We start from the raw sequence: 26,347 nt of genomic DNA, 5'->3' as shown, positions 1-26,347 counted from the left end.
GGTAAAGCATGTTGAATCATAACGTGGAGAAAAGACACTGCGGCTGGGTGACACAGCAAGGGAGTGACTTTACCTCTGGACTGTGGCAGAGGGAGTGGCGCTGAAAGAAAGAGGAGGGTGTGAGTGTGTGAGTGTGTGTGAGTGTGTGTGTGACAGAGAGCTTTGCTTTCACGCCTTGCCGAGCAGTGAAAGAGTATCTGTCACAGAGAAACAAGCCAAAAGACAGAGCGTAAAAGTTAGGTAAAAGGACAGAGAGGAAAGAGGAGAAGAGATAGAGAAAGAGTTGGCTGAAAGCAGCTTCTGTCCTCCGTCCCACCCCCTCACTGTCCTCCCCTCCTCTCTGCCCGGCCGGGAGGGAGAGGAAAAAGAAAAGGAGTGCAGAGAGAGAGACAGGGAGAGGGAGCTCAACCACGCTTGCTCTTTAGCGCAGGACTCAGGAATTCCAGGACCTTTGGAGTTGTTCGCGCACACAGACACACACACACACACACACAAACAACACACTTTACACACACAAGCTGCTTTTCTGGTGGTGATACAGGACTCAGAGAGGGAGTATAAGAAAGAAAGAGACAGAGACAATTAGAGAATAGCCTTTTCCAGCCCTTTCCTCTGGACTATTTGACCGTGATGGCACCTGCCGAGGGGAAAGTGACGAGGAGGGGCTGAGCGCTGGAACGGGACGCAGGCGGAGGAAGCTGCTGATGAAGGTGAGATTTTGATATTCTGAATCTCTCCAGTGTGTGTCTTTGTCTTTTCTGCCAGGATATGTGTCCGTGATATACAACATTTATTCAAGGATGTAATTAAGAAGAAGTTTTTGTGTTTGATTATTGGGTAAAAATCTGAGTTTATTCATTTATTCAACTTATAACTGAGCAAAAAAAAAAAAGAAAAGTGGAATGATCTCAGTTTCTTGAAGTAAAAAGTGAAGCTGGGGAAAACCCTGTGTAGGTGTTTGTGTTGGAAGTGTGCAGCTCTGAATGTGTGTCAACTGGGCTGTGTTTATCATTAGGGTGATTTCCTTCAGTAACATAATAGCTCGACTGCTGGACAGAATGAGTTCTGTAGAGGGAGCGTGTGCAAGTGCAAACATTTTGTGGGTTTGTTAATTGGATCTGATCAGCGGGTGATCCATCTGAGCATAAATCTGGACAGGAGGAAGAGTTTGTGTGCATGTGGGAGAGCGTCTGTCCTGGATGTTCAATTTCCTGATGGTGCACCAGTGGAAGTGGGGGATTTAGAGGGAATTATTATTGCTTTTGCAGAGAATCTATCTTTTTTCAGTCAGCATTGAGGAGTTTTTGTTTTGGGGAACATAACATAAATGTTATAGCTTTGAAATGTGACCAGTTTTTGTGTTCAAACGATAAATCATTATATGAATTTAATGAATAAAGAACCCATTGGACATACAGAAGATTAGAAGTCTTTGGTCCTCTTACACCTGCAGTTATTGTGTGCCTCCTCCCTCCACCCTCCATCCTGCCACACTCTGCCACTTTTGTTCTCTAATCTCATTTACTTCTGCCTTTTCTGCAGGTTTTCTCTCAAATCCCACAACTAATGACAGAGGCTTATCCCATGCCACTCTGCCTGGCTCTCATCCTCTCTCCCACCCCTCTCTTTTCTCTCCCTCATCCTCTTAATGACAATTCACCGGCCTTTATAAAGCCTCACATATACATTATCTTCTCTTTTGTAGCGTAAGCATCTTTTTTTTCAGCTATCACCACAATGTTTTGTGTGTTCAGTGGGTGTGTACGTGTTTTCAGGCTCACAGGTGTGCATTTTGTCTGTCATCTCACCTATTCAGTCTTTTAATCCCGGGTCTCGCATGGTCTTTATAACCCCTCCGCCCCAAACCCACCTTAACCTGCACAGTAACCCTTCCATTACCATACCACTGAACCGCACCTTAACCCTTCATTTGCCTTTGCAGGGAGGTGTGTTCTGGGTGCAGCGGATGGTCCAATGAGGCGTTACATGATAGTTATGTTGTGTTAATAATAATGTGACCATACACGCACTGCTCTGTCATTTTGGTGATATCTTCTGTGACAAGCAGGCAGAGTTTTGTTCCAGCTTACTGACATATCCTGATGGTTTTAATGGAATCCTCCACTTGATAGTAATTGTAAACATGACTGAGGACATATTCTTTAACAGGTTTTTATATTTTATGTCCCTACTTTAAAGGGAAGCTCCACCAATTTTTTCACATCAGAGGCTGTTTGCAGGCCTTGTGTGGCTGCAGATGTGATATGTGATAAATTGCCTCGAATGATGTCACTTGAGTCAGCATCGGTTGGGTCTTAAGACTACAAGTTTGAAAGCCAACTTAATATCTGTGGGTGTGGAGTTGGAAAGGCCACATTAGCCACTACTAGCACCCGAATCTGCGTTGGCCAAGTTGCATAATGTAGGCACCTGTTTTTGACAAGGAAGAAGAACGTGTGTAATATAAAAGATAAAACTCTGGTTTTATTGTGTCGACTTTGATCCTCTCCATCCTTTAAAACTGTCACTGGAGTTCTCTTCTAAGACTGTGTTACATTATTTGGGCTATTTTTGATGTAGAACAAAGAAGAAACATTCAAACAAATTCTTCAAGAAGTGAGATCCTCAAAATGTCAGGACTGATAAAGATCCATTTCTGGACTGTACATTGCAGTAAAGATTTAACAGGTTTTTTATTTACAAATTTAATCAAAAATACAGAAATGGCTTTATGATTTCCAAGAGGTCAGCATTAGCTTACAAAAAAGCTAACTAGTGAGCTGCCACATTGGGGGCAGATCACTGTGTGAATCTGAGTAGCTGTGTTACCAGGTCCTGAAAAGTTAGCACATTTTAATGTTTTTCTGAACATTTTAGGAACTCCAACTTGGCCAGAAAACTAGCTATTTATCACAAGCAGTGACATGATTCTTCCTTTCAGAGTAGTTCTGCCTCTGAGAAAAGGTTTTAATAATTTAAAATTCAATCTGCGTCTGTGTTTGCACCACACTTCAGAAACAGATATTGTTGTCTTTGTAAGCCCGTTTTTTTTCCCCAGTGCTTTACTGTGAGGAGATATTTGTGTGAGGACCAAAGGTGGAACTTCAGGTCCAAGTACTCCATCGTTCATCTTGGATGTTCTTGAGCTTCTGTAGGTGTCACTCTTTGCATTGCGTTGGTTGTTGCTGCTCATGCTAATCACCCAGCTCTTCTTCTGTGAATTCCAAACACATTGCTGCTGATGCAAATTTAAAGACACATCACTTCCTGTGTGTCAGAGGATTGTTCCCAGGGCAGACACAGTGTGAACAGCATACGTATAATAGCTTGCACCACCTGGTCACATTCGCTCGCGTGTTCAATCATTTTACATCAGAGAGCAGCAAAGCGGACATTTATTTAACCTAACAGCTCCTGTGGGTTCAAGGTGGCGCCGCTGATTGCCTGGTGATGAATCAAGCACCAAGGTAACTTCATGGTTAGGATGTCTCTACACTGATCCACTGCCACACCTTGAAACCCATTAACCCCCATCTCAACCCTTCCTCTGCGGAAAAACCCATTAACCTTCCCATTAACCCTTTCCTCAGCCTGAAGTTTCTACCAGGTCAGCAGAAAGTTGGTGAAAAATGTGTAAAGAGAAACACAAGTGTGGTAAAATGACTTATGTGTCTGTGGAGAACAGGATAAATCTTCTCTTGGACTGTCAGTGTTAGCTCTGTCTAGATTGACTGCTTGCCTTTCTTTCTCTATATGAAGTGAACAAAGTAATAGGATAAGATACAGAGAACGGATGAGGTGAGAGAGAGAGAGAGACGGGGCAGCGATGTCAGTTTTCCTTTGTTTGAAATATTTAATGAGTGCCTCTGCTCTCTTGAAATATTGACTTTTACCCATATAGCCAGAGGGGACAGACGGGAGCGGAGGTTGTTCTCTCGTTCAAATAAAAAGCAAAAGGCTGTTAGCATCAAACTTTCATCAGTTCCTTTTATTTATTTATTTTTTGTTTTCTTTTTCGATCCGTCTGATTAAAAAAAGACATGATACTTGCCCTTGATTTGGAAGTCGCTGCTAATGAGGGGGAAAATGTGTTCTGTGTGTGTGTGTGTGTGTGAGTAGGAGAGAGTTTGTGTGCAACTGTAGATTTTCTGAGTCCATCTCATGAATGTGTTATGGACCTGCATACGGCTCAGCCGCTCAGTCTTGCTTCCAATTTTGCCCAGTGGCCACTCGCGATATTGCAGCGAAAAATTCCCGTGGCCTGAAGAGCATTTTCCCCTTCGAGCACTGTTATACAGGAAACGTCTGTAAAACTGTTGACAGGACACATCCAAATGCAAACAAGGTCAACCATTAATCCTTTTTTCAGGCGTCTTTTAATTCATGGAGGTTTTGTGTTTGTCCTCAAGCCAAGAAAAGTGATTTAAAAGTCTGTGACCTCATCACAGTGTAAAGTCTATGGGCCAAGCGGGAACTTGCATATTCAGTTGGCTGCTCACCCTAACCCTTCGCAAATTGGTATCTAGTTCTTATAAATCTATAGTGCGCCTGTTATGCTAAATAAAACCATGTAGGATTCGTAAAAACCCAGTGTTGGCATTTTTGTAAATGATCTGAATGTTAAGTTTTGCCCTTAGAGAAAATGTCTGGACATTGTCAAAAGTGATCCCATTTTTTTCACATTTGAATGACAATGTCCACGTCTGAAATGTACATTTTTACGTATTAGATTACATATATCTATATGTGATTTTTTTTCACAAGTCAATGAGAATTTCCAGATGTGCATGAGATCATGAAATTTGCTTCTTCACGTGAATTTTGAACTATTATTTGAACTATTTCATATGTGAACTGGATATTTTCACAAGTTTTCACATATAAATGAAACTTACATTTTCACATACAGTATGAACCACTTTCGTTCACATGTGATTGGCTTTTTTCCCACACGTGAACTAGAGTGCCCACATGTTTACATTCATATCATTATTACTGAGGGAAAAGGCAATTATTACAGATTCCAAAAATATCCTGCTTCGTGAAGACACTGTTTACCTGCAGTCTAAAGAAAACTAGGTCCTCAAGTGGGGAGGAATATTCTTTCTCATTTAATAAGAGCAAAAAAAAAAAAAAAAGGAGAAATAAACACATGCTGAAAATAATCTGGTCTTCCAAATCATAGAAAATGAATAAATGGACTGATAGATCTAATGTTCAAAAGGTGTCATTGGATATGTGTAGAAAACCTAAACCTGTGGATGGATGGATGGATGGATGGATGGATGGATGGATGACAAAAGAGCTGAACCTGAGGTCAGCGAAGATAGTCTACCTAATTCATCACCGTGTCAAAAAGGCAGATGAAGGATGTGAGCCACTCTGTCTTAGATAAAAGAAGATAACACCTTCACTGATGTTCAAGCGCAACCTTCTAAGGTGAAGATGTCTTTAAAGATAATCTGTTAAATGAGGAAACTGCGTATAAAATAAATCAGGATGGCAGATTTCTGAGAGTGTGAGAGAGCAGTGAAGACAATATTAGACACGTGCAAGGACAGGTGAAAGAAAGTAAAAACACTTCTTTGTAAAGATGTTGACTTTCAATACATGGGAACACATGAAAAAGACTGATTTATGTTGTCATAAAAAAACAGTAGGAGAGTTAAAGACATATTATATTATACATATATTAAACCCAGGTGTTAAATGTTAAGGACCTGCGTTGGCAACTGTATAAATAACCAAAAAGTTTGAGGAGATTTGGTGAGAAACTCTCAGTAGGAAACTTCAGAATCATCTAAGGCTCCACAGAAGAGAAAGGCTAAGTGCTGACATCTGATTGGCTGTAAAGGCAGACTAAATTTAGCCTAATTGGTTTAATCTGATGATAGCTACTGATCCATCAGAGACCCAAAACATTGGAATGGGATAATTAGGATAACGTATCGGCGCAGATGTTGTAGATGGTGAATGATATGTGACCCCATGCCATCAGATAAAAGCTCTTCACGTCTACTGATGATGGCCTGAAGGAAAGGTTAGGCTGAGGACAAGGGCGGTCAGTCTCAGTTCACTGTGAGTGGACTGCTCATACTGAGTGGATGGACGTTAGACCACTGGTTAACTGGTTTGTTGTTCCCTGAGCTGCTTTGAAGGGTGTTCATGAACTCCAGCTAAAATTATAATGTTGTATAAATTAAAAAGAAATTAGAAAGTCATGATCAATGTCAAGACACTTTTTTCTTTTAGTTATATGCAAATAACTGCTCTTTAAGGTGTTTAAGGGGCCAGCTTCACAAAAGCAATTTGTTTTGATTGGTGAAACGTGTCAAAATAAGTGAGGGAAACTTACAATTCATGCATATTCTATTCAATTAACATATTTCAAGTTCACAAACCTTCACAAAATAGCTGCAAAACTTTAGTAAAAGAGAAACAGTGAGTTACAGGAATGGTCTTGCAGAAGAAAAAACATAATTCAGTGGACAGGGTGTGTGCAAATTTCTTTTGGCACGCGATAAAACCACACTCCCTGCCTGACTTGGACAGGACTCTCGCTTCTCTTCATCACTTGTGTTTATACCTACTGCCTTAACCACACACATCCCTCTGCTCCAGAGGCAGAGATATAAAAGTGTGTTCTGGTTCAGTGAGTTCTGAGGACTTTCATATGCCTTACTTGAATCATGGTTAAGTTGTTCAATTTTAAGTAACAAAAGTTATACTTAATATTTAAAAACTAAAACAAAACACACAAATTTATATCACAGGGACAGTAGTTACTTAAAATGATACTGGTAATGAGAAATGGGAGAAGATGAAAGATTTAAGAGAAGATTTTCTGGATATTCATTAAAAGATGTGTGTATTTTATGAGAAGAGAGATCACTCATTGGCTGTTTCAGGCCACAGGGCGGGCATAGAAGCTGATAACTGGTCAGATACGTTTTTTGACGAACAAAAGCACTAAATAGAATTTGTGATTGCGGTTTGTTGTAGGGTTGTACCGATCCGATCACGTGACTCGGAAATCGGGGCCAATCACGCCACTGAAGACTCGATCGGGACTCGGACGTTACGACCCGATCAGAGATCGGTTTTATATATATTTATTTAGTCATTATTTGTATTAGATTGTTGATATATGGGCTATTGGTGATTCAAAATAAAAAAAATAAAATGAGTATTTACTACCACCGTTTACGACATGCGCATGCGCAGAAGACCAGCACGCCAGTTTGTTTTGAAGCGGAGTGGCGAGTTGTGGCGCACCATGTCTGCTGTGTGGAAGTATTTTAAAGTGAGTGACGAGAACGATGCAGTTGCAAACTGTCAGATATGTAAATTTGGGATATCGAGGGGTGGTAAAATATAATAAAAAATAAGGGACACCTTGGATAGTTTTCTTCGATCTTTTTAATTTTTTAAATGTATTATAAGAGTATCGGATCGGGACTCGGTATCGGCAGATACTCAAAAATCAAAGGACTCGGACTCGTATCGGGGGCAAAAAACCCTGATCGGAGCATCCCTAGTTTGTTGCGATTTCCCCCCTTTTATGCATGAAATACTATGTTTTGGACTAAATATTTTACTGAAATGGATCTAATGGAAATTTGGGAACAAGAGTTTGATGCAGTACTGAAACACCCAGACCCTCCATCGAGTTGTAGTACATTTGTGCTTGTTTCCTCAGCTATTTTGTTTGTTTGGTGATTGTACCTGCCTGATGTGGTTTTATCTGAAAATGGTTTGCATTAACATAATCAGAAGAATCTAAGCTCTCTAAAGATGTATGGCATGACTTTACACTTAATTGAAGCCTATTCGCTCAGCTGTGTTTGTATTGTTTGGCGAACGAGCCAACGGAATGTAAAAGGAGAACCTGGAATGTAACACACTGCAGGTTAAAGTATAGTTGGCAGACAACCAATCAGTGTCAGATTATTATTGTCCTGGGGATGGAGGCCAGAAATTGTGTCTCCTAGTGGCTGATCACAGCCAGAGAAACGTGTCGGCACCAAAACCATTGTTTTCAGCACACTTCAAAGCACTGCTTTATCCATTAAGTACATATGATGGGCTGTTGCGCATGCAGCCCCGCTCAAGAAGCACTCACACTGTTTTATCCAAAACCTGCTTTACCAAAATGTTTTTGAAGCATCCGCACCTGCAGCGACAAGTCTCTGTGTGATCAGGGCCTTAATGTTAATTTTTAACCAAACCAAGACTAAAAATATGGTTATTATTAATTAATAATTCTTTTTGAATATTTAACTTCAGTCAGTGCCACTTTTAGCCTATAATGTGGAGACTTAAAAATCCACGAGTCAAACACAAACAAATCACATTTAACCTTAAGCTAAATATATTGCATATTATGGGGTTTGTGCACACAAGGTGGATAAATGCTGCTCTGCTTCCCCAACACATCTGTGTTTCCCTTCTCACCTCTCCTTTCCCTCTACTGTCTCACCCACCACTCCCCCTTCTTACACACACAAACACACACAAACACATACACACCTTTCCTGTCCTTCCTAATTTCTTCGTTCCCTCGAATGCCCAGGTCCGTCCCGCACTGTTGCAGAACAGCCTCTCCTTTGCCAGGCTGACCTGTAATTGCACTCTTGATTTGTGTAGGTGTGTGTGTGTGTGTGTGTGTGTGTGTGTGTGTGTGTGTGTGTGTGTGTGTGTGTGTGTGTGTGTGTGTGTGTGTGTGTGTGTGTGTGTGTGTGTGTGTGTGTGTGCGCCTTTGTGTGTGTGTGAGTGTGTGAGTTTATACTTCGAGCCTGTCCTGTCCCATCACCTTGAGCGGTCATGCAGTATTGAAGGTGAGGTGGAATTAGGAGGCTTTACACAGGAAGATAGGAAAATAACGAGATTCTCACCGTCCCTGTCACACACACACACACACACATTATCGTACACATACAAGCAGCCTTATAGTTTCAAAAACTGTTTCTGTCTCTACACGCACGCTGGCATGCACATGCACGCACGCACGCACGCACACACACACACACACACACACACACACACACACACACACACACACACACACACACACACACACACACACAGTGTCCCAGAGGAGCGCTCGAGGGGCTTATGCAGGGGATTTTGCTGTTCTGCAGTGTGCCTGTCAGATAAGGAAGGAGACGCGGGTCTGCCTGGTGACACGCCACTGAGCGCGTGCAGTACAGCCTCCTCTCCTTCCCCTCCCCTCTTTAAGCTGTCACTCAAGTCACCTGCCACCCTCTGCTGCCACTGGTGATGATACGAAACACACAGGGACCCTCTGGTAAACTCAGACACACACTGGCAGTGGCTTTTCTGCTCACACCTCCTCTATCTCTGTCAGGCCAGTTTGACTTGGACCAGCATGCTCTAATGAGAAGACTACTGGAGCTGCACTCCCATTAGAATGCTGGTTTTCTAGTATCCACCATGTTTTAATGATAGAAACAAACCTTCTTTAAAAGTGGGTTAGTGATTGGTAGTTTGAAGCAGAATCCTCTGCACTTTTCTTACTCCTTTTTCACTGCTTTTTTTCCCTTTTTAACTCTCCTCTTTTTATTTCCTTCGCCTTGTCCTCCCACCTTCCTCAACAACCCCCCAACTCCTCTCCACCTCCTTCTTTGGCCCTTTCCTCCACCTTTCCATCCCTCTCCTTCGTGTACCCCCCTCACATCCCCCATCCCCCCCTCCTCTCCTCTCACCACCTGTAATCCTGCTTACCGCTGTTCTGCAGCTGCTCAGGATCACAGTTGGGGAGAGATTGGGAGTTACAGAAATCAGAGAGAGTGAAAATTTCTTTTGGCTGCTGCTGTTTCTTCGAAATTATATTCATTATTAATAGTGATAGCGCTAATGATTGATCTGGTCTATGGGTGAGCTGCCTGGTAAGAGAGTGGCATTTTGCCAGCACTTCCAGCCTCTCTCCACCCTCTTCTGTTGAATTCTGCAGTACAGCTGCTGGCAGGTGCACCGGCACCAACACCATCACATTGTTTTTCATGCTTTCTTGTTTCTTTCAGTTAGTCCGATAATTTACTTCAGTTTTTAATGTTCAAACGTACCAATTAAAGCCAGGTTGTGAAGATAGATTACTATTCTTTCTTTGTTGTGCTTTGCTGGATAATAGACCATATTCACATGGCGGCCATTTTCCTCTGACAATACACTCGAGGGCGAGAAGTGTGAGTGTGACGTCAGCAGAAAATTGCCACCGTGTCTGTTTGCAGTGAGCGGGCATATAGAAAGATGCTAGATGGCTATTTCAATTTATCTGTCTTTTATTTTTATGATTACTGATTAATTTTTGGTATACAAAGTAGAAAAAAGTTTTAAAAAGTCAATCACAGTTGCAAAGCCAGAAGGTGACGTCTTCAGCCTGCCTGTTTTGTCCTGAACAAGCTAAATTTACAATGGTTAAAACTTCTAAACCTATATTCACTCCAGTATATTCAGCACTTTTATGAGAAAATGCTTTACAATTTGTATCTACCCATTCAAACTGAAATACCTGTCACAGTTTAGTCAGTTCCTGTTTTACTTTTGCAGATTAAATCCTCATGTGTCATGTTTTACTTTCCACTTCCTGTCTTTGTCTTTTTCCGGCAATCTTTCTGCTCAACTATGTTCCATTAGTTACCAGCCAATGTGTAATTAAGTCTGTGTTTTTCCTTCGCTCTTCATTGGTTGGTCTGTTTCTCCTGGCCCAGTCCTCATGTGTTCCCTGTGTTCCTGATTTGTTGGCTTTATGTTTTTTTCTTGTTTTTACATTCTTCTTTAGTTTTCTTGGAGTCTCCTTGTTGCCTTTTCGTTGCCAGCTTTTTTGTTGCTTGCATTTTGGATTTTGGTACTTCAGCTTGTTTTTAAAGCTTGCTCGTTTGTTTTTTCAACCTGCGTTTTTGTGTGTTTGGGTTCCTTTTTGATCATATCTCCAATAGCAGAGAGCTTCCAGGAGCAGTTGACATGTGGATAGAAGGGGCCATGGAGCAAACCAACAACATTGTGATTAGTGGACGGTTTGATCTACCTGCTGAGCCACAGATGCCAACATTTGAGATATTTGCTTGATTATAAAACATGTTTTAGATTCTGTCTAATCAAAAATAGGCTAATTATTGCAACATAAGTCTTTATATTTGTGATAATGACCAGGACTCAGTGCTGCAGTGGACTTTCTTTCTGGCATACAGTACCAGGCTGTGATAAAGACATTCGATGAACAAATGTGGTTGTGTTTAGGCTTGATGAAATAGTTGCTCCTCCGTCTTTCATCTGCAGGTAACCGCCTTCACCTTTTCTACTATGATGTTATCATATTTAATATTAGCAAACTCCCAGCAGGCCTTCATGTTGCAGAGTGTTCAGTCTTGTCTACATTACACAGTTTCCCTCCACATCCACCCGCCCTGCCATGAAAACCCTCTTGCCTACGCCCTTGGCCTCTCCTGTCTCAACCAGTCACCCTCCACCACCAACACCACCCTCTTTAGTGACACCATCCCCCAGCCCCAGCCTCTTGGCAGCTCCTCCAGGCAGGCTAATTGACTCAGTCCCAGGAGGGGGGGATCATGCCACATTTCTAATTTGGCTTCCCCTCCTCCAGATAAAAGCTACATCCCTCCATCCTGCAACCCCTCCTCTTTTCGAGCCTTCAATCTCTATCAATCCATCCTCCTCGTTTTAAATTTTTATATTTTCTACATTTTTTACAGTTAAGGCTGGGCAACTCACATCTTTAAGTGCCTTAAAAACGTGTTTTTTGAGATGTTTCTATGTATCTTTCTTACATCCTTTCTTACATCGTTCTTTTTTATTCTTTAGCTGGCTGTCGACATGACTCCCAGCCCCAAAATACAGACATAATAGGCAACTGAATACATGAAAGGACAGATACACATACACTCACAGAGCACAGCACCTCGCCTCAGCGCACCATGGGGTTCACCTTCAGAGAGCCTCCATCTCCGAAACTGCACCTGGGGACTACGATGGGCGTGTCTCAATGTGTGTGTGCGCACGTATGTGTGTATAGACCGAGCCTCCAGTCCCGCTAACAAGCAGACAGATGGAGAACAAAGACATTTTGCTATTGATTGTATGACACTTCAGAATCAGAAGAAATAATCAAAAAAGTCTCCAACGTGCCCAGATTGGGAATAGGAGGTTTTGCACTTGTGTTCACCAAACGGCAGAAAAAAAGGCTTTTTGTGAACCTATAAAGGTGTGTGTAGAGTTTATACTGCACTGATTTTTATACTTTTTTGTCTGTTTGAATGCATGAGAGGCATCTGTGTGCGTTTTCAGTCTGCAGTAAGAAAACCATTTCAGGTCTTGTGTGTAAATATCCTAACAAAAGCGAGGTGGAGTAAACCTCAAGAGCGTTGACCCAAGGAGGAGTTTCATGATACAGTGGCCGAAATGAAACAACAAATACACACACAAACACACACCAGCTATACACGCAGTAGCACAAGTCAGGCATCCTGACAGGTTCTGTGCAGGAAGCATGTTTGGTATGTAGCAGTAGCTGTGGCCATTAGTAAAATGGCATTTTCAGATGGACAGATAAGGTAGTTTAGCTTGAGGCTCAGGGCCGGCCAGTCTTGTGGAAAAGACATTTGACACGTAGAGAGTTGTTACCTTCAGTACAGTATGTGGAAAGATTTCAGGTCTGTTTTTCGTATTAATAGAAGAGTGGAAAAGGCTTTCCTATTTTCGAATAACAAGTGGGAGCTGGCTTGGCTGATCGTTTGTACCTTGTTCCTTTTGTTCTGTGCTCAGACAGATGTACAGGACAGATACATTTTGCATTTAATATTTCCCAGATGTACATAACATAAATATAATGGGCCCCAGATGTCGTTTTGATCCAGTTTTTGGACATTTAACTAAGAAAAAAATCATTCCAGTTTAGCTTGAGCTTAAAGGAGCAGTTTCTAGATTCACCATGCCCAGGGTCAGTACAGTGGTACTTTTAAAGCAACATTTTCTACTTTTCTACCTTAAAATAACAGCTTTAAACAGCATTTTGGTACAGTGGTACAGTGTCTTGTCATAAGGTAAATGGTGTCTCTGTCTCAGCCACTCCACCCCCCCATCACTTGTGTCTGCACTATGTAACTTCAGTGAGAGGGTAGGATCACAGCATTACATACATGTTTACTTCAACATACAAGTTCTCAACATGTAACATTGTTATGACGTGATGAGTTTTGTTTGTATTTAGTCTGACAAATTGTTACAGACATGGAATTTGTATTTACAACAGTAGTGTTTGAACGAAGTTTGAACACTATAGGCCCCCTCATAGTGCCTCTTCTTAAAGTGCCACTACTGCACTACATTACCTGCAGTAGTATAAAGAGTGAGAGAGGCCTTCATCAGGGGGTGGATGGGTAGGTCATACAGTGGACCTTCCCTCTGGAGACAGGAGTCCGTGTCCCGTTTATGAGAGAGTCTATAGTAATTGGTTACGTATGAGTGATTTAAGTTAACATACATTTTTTAAGTAACTTATGCTACGAGACTGAAGCGAGTTATTTTAACCCAATGTTAATAATAGGGGGTAGGTAGAGCTTTATAATTTGAAGCATAAAGCCACTGATCAAGCTCCCGAATTTGACAAGTTGGGAGTGAGAGCATATTGAATTATCCTGTTCAGGGGTGGGAAGCCAGTGAGGGATCATATCTGTATTTGAACGCTACCATTTCTACTGGTTGGTCTTTCCACATAGTGTACTACTGTCCACATGGTCCTCTGACCACGGCTCTCTGTGGACCTACTGTGGGCATGTTCAAATGGAAGGAGATCCAGGGGCAGAACACGCTGGTGAGATTTTATGTCCCGTCTGACATTAGAACGACTTGTGATCCCGCAGGAGGAGCTGGAGGTAGAGTCTGGGGACTACTTTGCTTTGCCATCTACTGCAATGACTCCAACCCCGATAAGTGGTTTATAATTGATTAAGGATAGATAGATGAAAGATACAAATGGATCTGCTCGAAATTGTACCATCATGCACTTAGGGTACTGCTCCGCTGAGAGCACAGAAGGGAACATTTCCAATGTTGTTTTTCAAAATGGATTAGGTAACCCTTTACTGACCCCATCTTCATTTTATTTTTCAGCTCAACTGAGTCGAAGTAACAACAGCATGATGAACTGAAATACTGTTGGACAGAACAAAAGCAGATTCAGCTACGTTGAGGATGTAAATGATCCCACCTGAGACATTTGTCACAACAGTTATCTCCCATACCTTCTGTTACAAGCGGGGATGAACTACAAAGACACTGAAGTTAGATAAAAATTCAAACCTGTTTTTATTGGCAGGAATGAAAAGTTACCATTCTGAAATATAGAGTCTTTAATGTGACCACTGGAGCTATGGAGAGAATTGGCTGGTGTCTTATGTGTGGGTGAGGGGGCTTCAAACAGCAAAGTCTTTCATGCCCCAGACCCCATATGCTTATGTACCGCTAACTGCATCCCTCATTAGCCGCAGTCGTGAGTGTGTATGTATGTGTGTGTCTTTTGATGACCACCTCGACTGTGAATTCTGATGCTGATTAAAAGCGGAAAGTCTGTTCCTGCATACAGCGTATATACGCTTGATTGTGCACATATATCGACTGCATGCATTTTAATGCATGTGCTTGTGATGAGGGGCAACACATTTGATTGATTACTTACATGTCGAATGTGACTGCTGACAGGAGCAGGGACGGAGGAAGAGGAGAAAGAGTGGAAAGGAGAATTGGAGGTAGAGGAGAATGAGGGAGGTGGAATACAGGCTGAAGGGAATGAAGGATGGAGGAAAAGTTTTTAAAAGCATGCAGGGACGGAAAAACAACCTATCCGCATATAGTACCTAAATGACTGAATAGGTCAACTGTCTGCGTTGCCCAAAACAACATATATCATTGTACCCAATACAACATGGCAACATGGCCGTTGCACAGTAACAGCATGCACCAGACCTTCTTTGTACGCTCACAATATGGTTACTTAGTTAGGTTTAGGCAAGAATACTAACTTCTGTTACAAAGATACCTATGTAACTAACATTATAATACATATATAATTATGTTACGTATGTGACAGTACTTCACTATGCTAGTGAGTTAAAAGAAACTCCCTGTTGACTTCTCATTTCACCCTGGACATGAAGGCTGCTCTCTTGAGTGGAAGTCCTTTGCTTGTCTCCCTATATGGATTTGGGCTTCTTATTTCCTCCTCTACGGCTCTAATAACTTACTGACTAACAACAAATGTAAATATGAATTGTATGAATTTCCAACCAAGGCTATGTGGTCGTTTTCCTGAGGAGGACAGACTCCTGATAAATGTGCTACAGCAGTTTGTCCCTTATTATTTCATCATTATATAAGAATATTCTGTTAGGCAACAATTAGAGCTACAGATGCACCAAGTCACTTAACTCCCCGTTTAGACCTTTCTTCTCCATCTCTATTTCTTTTTCTCCCTTCTTTTCTCTAAAGAGAAACACTCCACCACTTATCATTCCATCTGCAGCCTTTTTTTTCCTCATAATTAAAGATGGTTGGAAAGATTTACAAGAATTGTTGTGGTGACCGCCAAATGGTGGAAGGTTGAGGTAATGAGAGAGGTACAACTGGCTCATAAAATCTTCATTTGTACTTATTTACTGATAAGGTCAGAGTCAGAGGTCGGTAGCTGATGATGGTTACTACCTGAGGGCAACAGAAACACACCCATGTCCTTCATTTGTACCTCTATCTCACCTTTTCTCTTCAATTTTTACACATGTTTTTGGTGTTCTATATGTGTGCAAGCACTGTGCATCTGACATCCAGATGCAGCTCAAAAACCAGAAATCATGAAAGCAAAAATAATTATGTATAGCAACTTCAAAAATACAAGATGTCTACAAGGAACAAAAATGTTTTTAATGCCTGTAAAGCATCTGGATTTGTTGTTATGAGGTCTTTATTGTGTGTATTTGAGTGTGTATGTCTTTGTGTGCATGTACGACTCCGTCTGTCTTTTGACAGTAATGGTGATAGATGAAAGCCAGAGACATTATTAGTGACCAGCATTCTGCAGGGAGTTTAGTCTGTGTGCTGGAAATATAGGTGGAGGAGAGAAAAGAGCAGGCTGTGACACGCCAAACACCAGTTGGTTTCACCTACATACCTGGACACACCTTCACTCTACACATACCACTTGATGTATACTTTTACTTAAAGCTGGCAGTGCTTATACTTTCAGCAAACTCTTAGGAATCCCTGTAAGTATAAAAAAAAATGTGCATTTAAACCTCATGCTGAACAGGTGAGGTCAGTATATGTGCTTTTTGTCAATGTTTTTCTGAAAAAAAATCTTTTAGGGGAAAAAAAAAGTTTAGAAAGTTTCTCCGGCCTAAAAAAAAGACTTTAACGGTTTTATTGTTTATTCCATTGTATAGATGACTGATTTTGTTCAAAACTTATTTTAAAACTACTATAATTATGAGTTAAAAATTGGTGGCGAACAACAGCTGAACCACTGTCAGTGACAGTCAGATGATTCCTGGATCATGGCATTGCAATTTGTCACGGCTAAAAATGGCCACAAAATACCAGTGGGACATTTGAATAAGGAAACTTATCCAGAGGAAGACGGAGAACCAGTCAAAGAAACAGACTCTTCTTTTCTCGTCCATCCACTCCTCTGACTCCCAGTGAACCTGCTGCCATTATTGGCTTTGATGAAAAAGAGTCTGCAGCGATTTCAGCTGCACCATCTTCTTCTTCATGTCTGCTGATGAATCTTCTACCATCGCTGCTGTCCAGGACGGTTTGGACATCATCCAGATTGACCTGCAGGGCGGCCGGCACCAGAGACACACTGTCTGCTGCGGTGTCATCGCCACCACCTCCTCTGTCCCCTGCCTCTGAGCATCTAGTCACTACATCAGTCCTGGATGGTGATGATTGGAGTGAGTGAAGACCACCAGAGCTGTCTCCTACATTCACTTCTCTGAGTCTCAGTTCTGAATCTGCTCCAAGAAAAAGAGGAGTATTCCTCTATACTCAGCCTTGAAGTAGAGTCTCCTGTGGCTACTCCACCTCCTGACTCCTCCTGCTGAATCCTCAGTCACCACATCAGTCCTGGATGTTGAAGCATGCAGACCACCAGAGAACCAGACTGCTGAGGCTCCTACTCCACCACCTCCAGTGACCCCTGCTAGTGCACCTCCTGCCATCACTACTGTCCAGGATAGTTTGACCACCTGACAGACTGAACCGGCAGAGCGGCCTGCATCTACACCAAAACCCCAGTCATTAATGCAGTTCTGAAAGGTGAGGATGTGAGCAAGAAGTACAGGACACAAAACAGAGCAGCAGAAGTATGTAGGTGGGGATGTGAGAACAGCTGTATAGCTTTTAGAAAGCCTTTGAGGTGATGGATGAAAACATTTTATTTTGTAGAATCTTGGGTGCACCAAGTGTGTCTCTCATTTTTGTTGAACGTTTTCAAATTGAAACCACGTTATGTCAGGGTTACAAGGATTCACATTCAGTTAGTGATCTGATTTAATCCAAACGGAAGCTTAAACCGCAATATAAACTTTGATTCAAACCAATTTTACACTTGATTCAGTTTAATCCACTTCAAAAGTTTGATTTGGTTTGAGTCGTAAACCTTGATTCAACACTTAATCCTTGTGAGTTTGAATTTCATTTGGCAAAATCAGTGAGCTGTGATACCATCGAGCCTGCCAATATCCTTGAAAAAACACTTAACTGCGTCCAGACTGTGAGATCAATCTGATATGACACGAGACAGAAGAAGATAAGCAAAAGGGAAAGCAAGAGGGGAGAGTCGAAACCCTGTATTCAGTTTCTGGCCTCTCGTCCTCCTCTCTGCTCTTCCTCTCATCCTGACATGAAATAGTCATTAGGTGTAGTGGTAATTTGGCCCAGCCGTCTTTCCACATTAGCTAATGTGCATCAGAGACGTCAGGAGTGTGTACGTGTGTGTGTGCAGTGTGCTCATGTATACAGTATCTGGAACCACGTGCATGCGGATCTGCGTGCGTCAGCATTCGGAAGTGTGTGGTTCTGTCAGGGCTGCAGCTTTGTGTGTGTGTGTGTGTGTGTGTGTGTGTGTGTGTGTGTGTGTGTTTCTACGTCAGACGGTTCGCATGACAAGGTTTGCTGTTCTCCGGTCGACAGGTACTAAATAATAAAAGCAGTGAGAACAAGTAAGAGGAGAGGAAAAGACAAGGCAGAAGTACATGAAGGAGAGACGAGGAGAGGCAAGAATAGAAGACAGTGATGAGAAGAAGAGGAGGAGGAGGAGGAGGAGGAAACACAGGAAAGAAAAGTAAAGTTTGTTCAACTCCGAAACTCTAAACACCACTTTCTCCTCTGAATGTCCTTCCTTTGTTGAGGTTATCTCTCCTTTACTCATAAAAAAAAAAAAAAAAATCTTGATTCCTTCTCTCAGCTGCTGTTGGTGAGCGGTGCCAAACAGCAGCAGTGGAGCTTTTCTCATTACGGTGGGGAGCGGCGGTTTGGAGACGGGGAGGGAAGAGCAGCGCTGTAGGGCATGACTGATGGTTTGTTGGTATTGTGTGTCTTGTGTATGAATAAGGTAATTTCCCTCTTTGAAACAGGAACTCCTGCGACAAGGCGCGAGAGATAGGGGAGGAGAAAATGGAAAAGAGGCAGACACAAAGGAGAGAGAGACATCACAAGGTGACATCTGATGTCAGGTTTCTGTGACTGTCGCCTCGATGTCTGGATTGTGTGTGTGTCTGTGTGTGTATGTGCACATAACAGACCTACATCTTTTAATACATGACCTACAGTCGGTGTGTGCTTTCACTTACTTTAGGCTCAAACTGTAACAAAAACAGACAAACTTTGACCGAAAACAGTTAAAGTTATTATTAAATTAAGCTGAGTGTATAATGACGGCGTGTCAACAGAAATTGTCATCTATCTGCCAGTGTTGCGTTTCATTGATTCACCCAGATCTGAGACAGCTGTACTTAGGGGCCCCTCAGTAACTCTATACATAGCACACACACACACACACACACACACTCAGAGGCACACCTGGACACAGTGAATCCTACCCCAAGGGCAGCTTTGAGCAGGACAGCTGTGCACAGAGAGGAAGGACAAGATAAACTACAGGAAGAGAAAGATGTTATAGAGGAACTAAGCAGCTACCAAACTGCAGAACTACTGTGTGACGGCTGATCAGAACCAGCTGACTGATGGAGTACGAAAAGGCTGTTGATTAAAGTTGATTAAAGATGCTGACTTTGTTTAAAATCAATGAATCCTTGTTGCACTACTGACAGCCTCTTAACGTTTTATGTTTGTGCTACTGGGTCGGCCTTTCTGAGGAATCCGCTGTGCTGATTTATGGCACGAGAATATTTTACACAGCAGCATTTGCCAGCAAATGCCGGGAGAGAAGACAAAGACTGCTGGCCAATGTAAAAAATACGATTGGCTACTGTTTGATACAGAAGGACAGACATTCAACACATTGTTTTAATCTTTAAGACACACAATAGTTTTTGTGAGCACAGTTGTTATTGCTTACAAGAAGACTGGATAACTTTACAAAGGTCATATTGATTTGATGAACAATTTTATGTAGATAAATTATTTAAAAAAACTCGTACATCTACAGAGCTTGTAAAAAGGCACAGAATAAAAGCATCTCTTTTCCTTGAAAACATTATCATGATGGTGAATCAGTAATTTTGAAATGTTTGTCGGGTCCAAAAAGATTGTTTTGTTTATCTTTATGTAAGAATTCTGACAGTTGGTTCCAGCTTCTAACAAGGTTTGTCAGCTAACACCATTAGTATCTCGTGGTATCTGTGTTTCATCAGGCGTCTTGATAACTGCCAGTTTGTGGAAAAAAAACCCTTTCGAAAGGGTGAGTTCCACAGTATGCTCCACCATGCCCCAATGTTTGCGAGTTTACATTAGCAATGTTGGCTTGTAGCAATATTAGCTAGTGCACAAACTGGCAACCACCTGAGGGGGCAGATGATTCGAACAACAGTGTTGTAACGTGAATGCGATGGAAGTGGGAGATGGAATGCCACATTTAGTGGCTGAATGTTATCAATAACACCTACAAGTTGATACAAGATGAATGAAATCTGAAAAATGGTTTGCAGAAAGAATACATGATTGGAAAATTTGAAAAAAATCACATAATGATGTTCGATAATGAAAATACATGGATCACAAAAGTTTAAAACAGTGACTAAACAATACCAAAATATACAGGGAAAAAAACCTTCCAAAAGATTAACAGTCCGGTAAATTAGATTATGTGCTAAAAATTCAGGACACGGCATGATGTTTGGCCTTATTGAACAAAACAACTCTGTTTTGCATTTTGTAATAATGAAAAAACAGCAGTGAGCAGGAAGCCAAAAAAGAAGGGAAAAAAACACATTTCTGTCATCTTTCTTGTGACTTTTTCCTGCTGTGTTAGGAGAGCTACATAAATCAGTTTGTCTGGGTTTGGATGTGGCCACGGAAAAAAAAAAAAATGTCACGAAGTCATTTTTGTTAAGAGTGTGCAGAGCCGAGAGTGCAGGTTGGCCAGGAAAAGCAGCGGGAGATGGCGTCCTATGGAGGTTGGCAACGGAGCATTGTGCAGACAGAATGACTGGTATGTGTATGTATATACTACAGTGTGTGTGTGTCCTGGGACGGGTGAGTAGGCTCAACATCGAGGCGGAGTTCGGACAATTAAAAGAATTCCTGACTGCATTCTTTCTCCCGTGAAAATCTCCCATACACACCACTGTCAGTGCACGCTCGCTCTCTTATTCACACGTTCACACTCTTCTCTTTTCTTGGCCAATTAAACTGTCAGTCTGTCTCATGATCCGGCACTCTGTCTCACACTTTCTCTATTTAGCCTGTTTTACCGTAGAGTAAGCATTTGTCCTACCTCTACTCACTTTGACAGTGAGACGGGCAGAGAGAGGGGAGATGGGTGACACCCAATATCCTCTAATCCGTTCCCGTGTGTGTGTGTGTGTGTGTGTGTGTGTGTGTGTGTGAATCCTTTCCCACTATGACAGTGCCACACACAGTGAAGCTTATTACCTTCTTGCTGCTCCCCTCTTTCGGTGTGTTTTGCATTCCTCAGTGACTGTTTGTCCGTATGCATCTTTCTTTAGGGCGTGTGTGTGTGTGTGTGTGTGAGTGAGAGTGTGTGAGTGTGCAAGAACTAGCAGGGGGTTTCAGATCCCCTCACAGTCAATGTCTAAGGTGACTTTATCTTTAAATGCACGCTCATCTACACCCCTCATATTCCCAGACTGCTGACAGCAAACACCCTGTATTGTTGCTGAATTTCAGAAATGTTGCATTTTCCAACGCACGACGCTGACTGATCATCTCTGAGGCACGGAGGGTTCCATGTTTTTGTCTACTTCACAAAATGTCTCACTACAAGACTTCAGTCATGTTGACACTTATGGAAATGAATTGAGCTGAGGATAAGGGGATTTGTTACCAATCCCATCTGTCATCTTCCTAAGTGGTCTCAAATCCCGGATTATATGCTAGTTCTGCTGAGAGGATGATGAGCTACAGTTGGGCTGAAGCCTTTCACAGGTGCAGGTTTTACTTTTTACTGTTTATACTTACCACAACTGGAATCCATCAGCCTAAAAAGATTAGTTTGGAGAAACCTCAACAGCCATTTTAGTTTGGTGTAGATTAGTCTGAAACAGCTGCCCATGGAGAAACTGCAGGGCATGTGCAGGATAAAAGCAAACTGCTAACAAACACCAGGTTTTCACTCTCACACTAAATTCTGACAGTAAACTACTGTAATTATGCTATTGCAATGCACAGTGAAGTGATTGTAAATGGTAAAAGGTACATTACAAAGAAATACAGCAGCTAAGTACAGCACCATACAGTAATTGAGCAATAGCATATAGTGATTTAACAAGGAGGCACACATGGTAGCGTACTAAAATGCTAACAACATGCTAACAACAGGCTAACAGGCCCACAAGTCGTCAAACAAGACATAGGTGCTAACAGGCTGACAATATTACTTTAAATGTATACATTTGCAATAACTGTAGATGTTTATTACAATGTGATTTTTTATATAAAAGTAATGTATTTTCACAGAAAAATTGTGTCCAGTTGACTGTAAAAACACAATATATTACTGTGATTCTCATCTATATCACTGTAAAAAATTTTATTTATTTATTTTAAAATTTACTGCACTTATTAGCCTGTATTTTACTGTAAAATTACAGTAATAAATCTTACAGTGCAGACAGACCATTTCACATGGCTAGCGTTGCTAACTGCACCATCTAGTGAATACACAACATGTAGAGTCATCAGATTAACACTCAAAACATGTAATTTTGCCAGAAGCTGAATGTTGCACTTTTGTCAGTAGCAGCGTTCCTTTTCCTGCCTGGAAAATGAATTCAGTTCAAGCTGAGACCGTTGTGTAATTGCTCATAATTCATCACTCTCCTGGGTCACATCTCACCGGGTTTAACTTCTCCAGAGATGACAATACCTTAGATATGTTGTCACTTAAGGAAATGAAGTGAGCCAAAGCTGCCTTAGATTTGAAACCAATCCCATCTGTCATCTTCTTAAGTGTCCGCAAATCCAAATCTGTTGATCCTTGCTCAAGCAATTACATTTCTATGCCTTAGTGAACCAGGGACCATGATTTAGTAATTGATGTCTTTACAGTTGTAACTTTCTGAAGGTCCAATTTGTAAAGAAGGTCGATTTTTGAGTCTCATTCCCAACTCGTAAAATACTGATGCTTTAGGATGGCAGCAATCCCAAAGCATCAGCGTCGAACCTTTGATGGATGCTTGATTAATGCTGCTGCACCTGTTTGGCTCCATTCCCAAATGAATGAAAACTCATAAAAAAACACTGAAAGGTGCACAGACACTGAAATTGACCCAGAGCCGAGAATACAAAGACATCTTCTTACTTACTTCATGGTGAAATAATTATGATTGCTGATTATTTGAAGAGGACACACAATCTCTAGATATTTATGTTGTGAGAAGCTCCATTCATATATCTTAAACGTTCTCACATCGACTGACAATATCAAAGGAATTTCAGGTATTGTTTTCACCCTATAATACCAGCCAGTCTCATTGTTACATGTTGCTCATATAATCGTTTTGTACTGTTCATGCACAGACTTTACATTTTAATTCACTTGTGCTGAAGATCGACCACAGAAATATGAAGCAGAAATATCAAAAGAATTCTTAACAGGGGCGTGTTCAGCATGAGAGGGATCACACACATTTCACAATGTGTTTCTACATTGTGGCACTTGTGGCTACAGTTGACCTTCAGTTTGCCTACAAAGGCTTGCTCTCATTGTTCGCATTCCTCATGGGGACCAAAGGGACAGTTGGGCTATGTTAGCCTGTAGCTGTCCCATTTGGTTTCAATAAGGAATCTTGATAATGTTGACTGTAAACGTGAGGACAGATGGAAACATTTTTATGTTTCCCTCTCAGAAGTTGGCTGCTGGTGTGAGGAATTAAACTGCTGACCTTAAAGAACTTCTCTAACCTTTTGACCTGTTCCTTTCCCTTCCTTCTTCTCTCTCTCTCTCTCTCTCTGCTATACATTATTAAGACAGCTCTCTAATTTACTTCACCGTGCTCCTCAGAAAGCAAGTCAAAATTCTTCTCCCTCACTGTTTGATATGACTAACCTCTTATCTAGCGACATGATGGTATCACATCTTTTCGTCCACGCTATCTTGCTTTATGACCGAAGGTCAGCAAGTATATTTCATCATCCTTCCATCGGGCACATGAGCCACAGTGAGACCGAACTGGCAGCTTGAAGTGGTTAATTGGCTAATTAACTCCATGAAGCCCCAATCAAAGAGACAATTAGCGTGGGACACATGCAGTTTGACATGGCCAATTAGTGGCAATGTTCAGGCTGAACTCGTTAACTATGAACTCGTTAAGTGTGTTAATTAATTAGGCAGGGTGAATGTGGGGAGCAGTGTGGATGGTGAGACACTCCCACTGCTCTGACTGACGGCCTGCCTGAGACCCAGACACCAAAGCCTCTGTGTTCTTGTATTTATAGAGTAAAGACTGCAAAATGTAGGATGAAGGTGACATATTATACAGGATATTTTTTCTTCAGTCTTACTTTTCAAGAGCTACTGATGCTGACGTATTCACTCCAACAATGTGTAAGTGTTCAAGAAACTGTACACAAAGTAGGACATTTCATGTGCTCTCCATCTTTCGTAATCTGCACTGAGAAGAAGCTGAGTTATGTCATATTTACACCCAACTTTACAGTTAACAATTTACCACTGTGGGTTGAAGTTTGGCCTGTCGTCATTAAAGATACGGTTATGTGGTAGTAAATTCATCGTAAGACCAAAAGCAGGTATGAATGGATGCATTAAAGTTAAAATGCAGGGACTCATCTACCGTCTGAGCAGTGGCGGATTCAGGATGTTTGGGCAGGGGCAAAACAAATAATAAGGGCACCAGTTGTATGCAGGGGCGCAGGGGGCAGATTTCATTTTCCATTTTCAAAAATGGGGGGCACTTGGAGGGGGTGAGGTGGTTGGCAAGTCAAAAAGGTGGTTCCCACAAGACTATGCATTTAGGATTGAGATTTGGCTTCTACAATATTTTGTCAAAAAGAAACAAATGATGAAATTAGAAATGAAAAAAAAAACATAATCAAGGTAGTATCAGTGTTTCCTAATGTGCATCTAATGGCCCCGAGACAGACAGGCAGACAGATGTAGGTTTCAGGTTTGTGGACTACTGTGTGTGTGTGTGTGTGTGTGTGTGTGTGTGTGTGTGTGTGTGTGTGTGTGTGTGTGTGTGTGTGTGTGTGTGTGTGTGTGTGTGTGTGTGTGTGTGTGTGTGTGTGTGTGTGTGTGTGTGTGTGCATTTGAGTTCAGTTCATTAGTTTAAAGATGAGGTGGTCACCCTGGTAGTCCAGCCATACCAGGTCATGTTGGGGTTTCTCCTCTCTGTGCTTGGTACTGAGTGTTTGGGATAAAAACACTCAGTACCAAGTACACTGGTGGGAACATAAAACTGGTCAGATTAAAGGCACACATGCACAAGAAATATGTGTGTGTGTAAATTTGTGTGCATTTTTGAGAAACCCTCATGCTGACATTAAAGTATTTTTAAATGAGTAAACTCTGGGGTAATGGCAATATTTTATATAGTCCCTCAAACTCCTGTGTAGACAATACTGCTTCTTTATCAGCTTGTTTCTCTTACCCTCTATAGATTCTCACTTGCAAGCAGAGAGAATAAACTTTTGTACCAAAAGGTGAAGCATGAGACCAGTTAAAAGCTGTCATGGACTGGCTATAGATTTGCTGTTATATCGTTTATACCAGTTGGTGAAGGAAAGTAGGAATCCAGACATTTACAATATACAGTAAAATGTCACAGATCGTTACTGTAACTGATGTAATTATGTGACGTTCCAAGCGGGACTCTGGTATTTGGCAGCCTGAGAGCAGCAGGATGGCAGTGGAGTGAGGAGTGTCGTCAGGAGGAAAGAAAAAGAGGAGATGAAATGATTTACGAGCAGGCAGTATTATTCTTTCCTCAGTTGTTCCTCTGGCTCCTGCTGCTCTTTTTCTCCACTTCTTCCTCTGCTGGTTTTATTATCCATCCCTCTTCTCTCTGGCTCCACATCTTTGTCGTCTGCCCTCTCTGTCTATAGTGCATGTGTTGTTTGACTAACCTAATTAACTGTGTCTGGCCTACAGCTCAGATTCTTGTTGAAACACTCTCCAGTGAGTATTCATAGCGGTTCCATTATATCACCCAGCGGCCACTACAAAACAGGCATGCCGTAACGAAATTATAGAGAAAAGCAATGACTAGTATTTATGACCACAGGGAGGAAATAATTATAGCATAGAGTATATTGTCCTCATCCAAGGCGGCATGGCCTTCAACTTAAAGATGTGACAATCTTGGGATATGATTGATTGCACCAATTCACAATAATTATGGTGCACTTACTGTAGAAACTGTGCAAGATCTAGAGATGATTGACCTTATTCTCGTGGCAGCCATTATTTTTGCCACAACCCTGGTGCTACTTTTTATGAGCACATCGTTGACACATAAATTAATTGTGTGTCGCTGGTGCTTCCCAAACCTCCCGCACTTAAGCAAGAAGTCATGTATCCAAACTAAATGTGAATTGAAAAGGATTGAATTTTTTTGGCAAGCCTATTCCATACTTCATTGACATCTGGCTGTATAGA

At 41.6% G+C, this 26,347-nt stretch overlaps 1 protein-coding gene across 1 annotated transcript in view; it reads left to right on the top strand.

Annotated features, from left to right (window-relative positions):
• Window positions 1-648: 648 nt before the first annotated feature.
• Window positions 649-26,347, top strand: part of sema3b (sema domain, immunoglobulin domain (Ig), short basic domain, secreted, (semaphorin) 3B) — an 82,729-nt gene continuing 57,030 nt past the window's right edge. Inside the window, exon 1 of the mRNA XM_073470523.1 lies at window positions 649-710. The gene's annotated coding sequence lies outside the window, so the exon portion shown is untranslated. The remainder of the gene's footprint in view (window positions 711-26,347) is intronic.

The sequence above is a fragment of the Pagrus major genome, chromosome 7 (genome assembly GCF_040436345.1).
Source record: "Pagrus major chromosome 7, Pma_NU_1.0".
NCBI lineage: Eukaryota > Metazoa > Chordata > Actinopteri > Spariformes > Sparidae > Pagrus > Pagrus major.
The sequence above is the reverse complement of the archived record's forward strand: the minus strand, read 5'-3'. Positions and strand labels throughout refer to the sequence as shown.